The sequence below is a fragment of the Arachis ipaensis genome, chromosome B09 (assembly GCF_000816755.2).
Source record: "Arachis ipaensis cultivar K30076 chromosome B09, Araip1.1, whole genome shotgun sequence".
Classification (NCBI taxonomy): domain Eukaryota; kingdom Viridiplantae; phylum Streptophyta; class Magnoliopsida; order Fabales; family Fabaceae; genus Arachis; species Arachis ipaensis.
In genome coordinates, this window is record NC_029793.2 from 127865577 (window position 1) to 127869789 (window position 4213).

The following is a 4213-nucleotide window of genomic DNA, read 5'->3' on the forward strand; positions in this document are numbered from 1 at the left end:
CATATACCATATAATTAGTTACGTTTAGATTTTAATTTGAAGTATATTATTATTATGCTTTTGGGTGATGATAAATAAAATTATTTATACTACTTAACATGCAAGCCACTTAGCCACATCTCATCATGAGTTCATTTTTGAGGATCAAATCGTTCATTCTTATAATAATTGAGATGCAGCTTTCATTATTTAAAAGGTTTTCATCATTTTGCCACGTCATTTAAAATGGAATCCTATGACCAGATTAAACAGTAGTGATGATTTAACACCGAAAAGAAAAATCTTAACATGAGTTTGTGCCCCCCCAAAAAAAGTGTAGATATAATACAGATAAGATAAATTTAAAAATAATTTATTTACGTCTAGTAAATCAAGTCAACTACTGTTAATATAATCTAAGTAATAAGCTATGTAAAGAAATTCTATCTTAGGGACAGAATATTATAAACTCAAATCCTATAAAATGATAACTTCTATAAAGGCCTTATTTTAATTAAAGTATAAAATTCATAATTTTTATGATTTATTAAATACAAAGTGAGTGCATATATATACTTTTAAAACAATTATATTACATGTACATTAAAATCAATTGTAAAAATTTACCACCGTATATAAATATATAAATTCAAAAAAACTAAAAAAATAGTTCGACTCTCACTCATACACTACACGCATTCCTCATCTCTCCTACCCCGAGTCACATGGGTCAAAACCACCTCCTCTTCCACTCTCCGGCGGAATTCTCTCTACAATACCCACTATCATCTTTATTACTATTTTTTGCTATCTCCACTATAATCAAACAAAACTTCTTCATTTAATTTTTGCTACTTCTTGTTTTTTTCTCCTTATTTGATTTTGCATTTTTGTCTTTGTATCACGGGAAACTTTTACTCATTCTCTCTCTTTGATTTCTTATTTGTTTGATTTTCACTACTTTTTGTGTTTGATTTTATTACTTTTAGTTTTATTTTAGGTTTGATTTCGCTACTTCTGTCTTTTTTTATTTTTGCATTTTGTCTCTGAATCACAATGAACTTCTTCTCCTTCTTCTTATTTGATTTTACATTTTATTTGATTTTTTCTATTTTTTTCTCCCAAACACTTCATTTCAAATTTGATTTAGATATCACTATAAGAAGTAATGAAACGCTTCGTTTTGATCACGTGCAATAATTTACCGTCATATTTATTCATCGATAAATCTGACGGTAAAGCTCAATTAATGGAACGTTGTGTTTTGGACACGCTCAATACATTACCATTGAATTTATCCACCGATAAATCCGACAATAAATTTTACCTAAATTGGAATTGCTCACTCTCTCCCCTCATTTTGAAACACTCACTCTCTCTATAAACATCATATTCTTCTCTCTCTCCCTAAACCACCTCCGGCAACCCCCTCTGCCAACGCCAACGCCAACGCCACCAACAGCCACCGCAAAGACTACATGAACTCTTTGCGTTGTATTGGTCTCTCTATCGCTACTGTTTTTGTCACTCCTACCATTGTTGTAACTGTCGCTGCTGCTGTTGCTGCTCACTGTGTCACTAGAGCTTCCTCTTTCCTCCCTCCAGGTAGGTTGTCCTCTTCCCTCTCCCTATTATTTTTTTGTAATTTATTAAAAGCCTTAATGCAGCATGTCGGTTGGTCACCGTCGCCACTACTGCGCCATCTGTGATGCCACTATGCTAGAAAAGTCCTTTACACCACTACTATCTCTGGGTAACTCACTCACTAATTAGTTTAGAGTAGTTAAATCCTAAACCCTAATTTATGGTGTATGTCTATCTTTCTATTTTATTTTAATTTTGTTATATTTTTATTGGATTTTAGGGTTGTTCTGATTTTGTTTTTTTTTTTGTTTATTTTGATTTCGATTTTAAGATTTATTTTTAGTTCATTATTTTATTTTAATTTTGAAATTTTTTATTTCTGAATTCAATATTTTATTTATGATTTTTGTTCTAATTTGTTCTTAATTTTTTTGTTCCTGATTTTTGTTATGATTTTTAGTTTGTTCTTGATTCTTGGTTGAAATTTTTTGTTATGTTTTTGTTTTGTAAGTTTGAGTTCAAAAAATAGTATAAAAAAGAGCACCCAAATAACAAATCTGTTGTAGTTGTAAGTGTTTATTTATATGAAATATTGTTCAGTACTTATTTTAAAAAATTTTGAATTAGTTTTCAAATTATTTTTAACTTGTTTGAATTTTAACGTCTTTTGTCGTTGCAGTTTTAAAACAATTAGGTTAGCAAGGCTAGTGGTACAATTAGGTTAGCAAGGCTAGTGGTGGCGGTACAAATAAATTACTTATTTTTAACTTGTTTTATGATTAATGATTGATTTTTGCTGTTATTTTTATAATTGTGTTCTTATTGGTCTATTGAAACTTAAAATTCAATCACAAATTAGTTATCTCCACTTTTACTTTCTTTCTAGTTTTGTGCTTATTTTTTGTTTATTTTTTCGATTGATTATGCCTATAAAGCTAATGTTCAATTGTTCATATCTTATTTTCAGAAAAAATTGAAGTCACGTATAAAACGAAAATTCAGAGAGTACGATGATAGCAAACATTGATAGGGTGAATATTTTCTGTGCTTTAGAGTCTATTTTCAGTTTTTTCAAACTTTTAATGATTGAGAAAAAGTGAACAAATTTCTACGTTGATTTGGCTGGTAGTGGGTGGAATTTTAATTTGGATTAAGTTTACTAAGTCAACGGCATAGGTCATTAAGAGTAATAAGATATGACTTCACTACAAAACAGGCGGATGCTAGCAATGATTTTTTTTTTTGGATTTGTGGCAGCTTCAAATCGTCGCTAAACAGAATGCCAGCGATTTAAGGACTGGCTTCCTTTAGGACGCGGGAATTGGATTTTATAGTGATTTCCGGCAACCGCTAGTATGACCGCTTCAATTAAGATATTTTGTGTTGGTAGGATTTGCTGTGATTCCGAGCTGCAAAGGTGATTTCTTCTTTCTTTTGCGACGCTCATTAACCGCCACTATTTGGTGCTACAATATTTTCTGAAATTTTATTTGTGGCGGTTTTGAATCGCCGCCGTGTTAAATCTGCACAATTTTTCAAAAATATTTTCGGTGATTACAAACTGCCGGTATTTTTCTGACTCTCAAAGTGTTTAATATTTTGAAAAAAAATTATTATAATATATACTTACATTTTGTGACAAACAAATAACTTATTACAAACAATGTTAAATTTTGTGACAAATTAATTTTTTTATTACAAAATGATTGGCGTTTTTGAAATAAAAAGATATTTTATTACAAAACAATTGAAATTTTTGAAACAGAAAGATATTCTGTTACAAAATATTTCGAATTTTTGTAACTTCTTTATTCTTTGTTACAATATTTTGTAACAAAACACCCGTCCGTTACTAAAACTAACATAATTTGTAACAAAAAAAAAGGTTGTTACAAAATATTAGGATATTTTGTAATAACTTGTAATGTTGTTACAAAACATTATTCTTCTGTAACAATCACTAATTATTATTACAAAAAATTATTTTTTTGTAACAATTTTAAATTTGATACAAAATTTTTGTTATAAATGTTCCATTTTCTTGTAGTAGTTATTAGAGATTGTAATGGGAGTTGGCAAAGAAAGTGTTTGGAAATGATTGAGAATAATAGTATTTTTCAAGAGGAGTTGTTTGCTATTTGGAGAGGATATCTCTTGGTTTGGGATGTGGATTAAAGAGATGTTATTTGTGAGACGGATTATGTAGAAGCGTTTAATCTTGTTACTAATCATCAAGATTATTTTGAGTTAATTAATCCGTTAGTGCTCAAAATAAGGGATATTATGCATTGAAATAGGCGTATTGGCTTTTCTTTGATTATGAAAAATGTAAATACGGTGGCAGACAATATGACAAAAATAGTGATAAAATTACAACTTTATCAAGTGAAGCTTTCTTTTTCTTAGAAAAAATTTAAAAATAATCGTAAACGAGATTATCCCTATTTAAGTGAAAGATTGATTTTTTTTATAACAAATCTATTTTTTAATTAATTAATTAAAGTTAATTTCATCCCAAGTTGGTTCCGCCGTTTTTAATTATGAACCTGTGATGAGGAATCCGAGGCGTGATGAAATTAGAGAAAGAAGAAAGCATCATATCGCCCCAGCCCCAACTACAAGTAGTCCAAACCCGCACAATCTAATAATT

The 4213-nt window shown here is 29.5% G+C and overlaps 2 long non-coding RNA genes across 2 annotated transcripts in view; one reads left to right on the forward strand and one right to left on the reverse strand.

Moving 5' to 3' along the window:
* LOC110266206 overlaps positions 1-4213 on the reverse strand; it is a 15538-nt gene that overhangs the window by 1648 nt on the left and 9677 nt on the right. The gene's annotated exons all lie outside the window — the stretch shown is intronic.
* Positions 1560-3083, forward strand: LOC107618901. Its single transcript, XR_002353238.1, has 3 exons — positions 1560-1732; positions 2531-2594; positions 2821-3083. It is a non-coding gene; the product is annotated as an uncharacterized LOC107618901 (long non-coding RNA).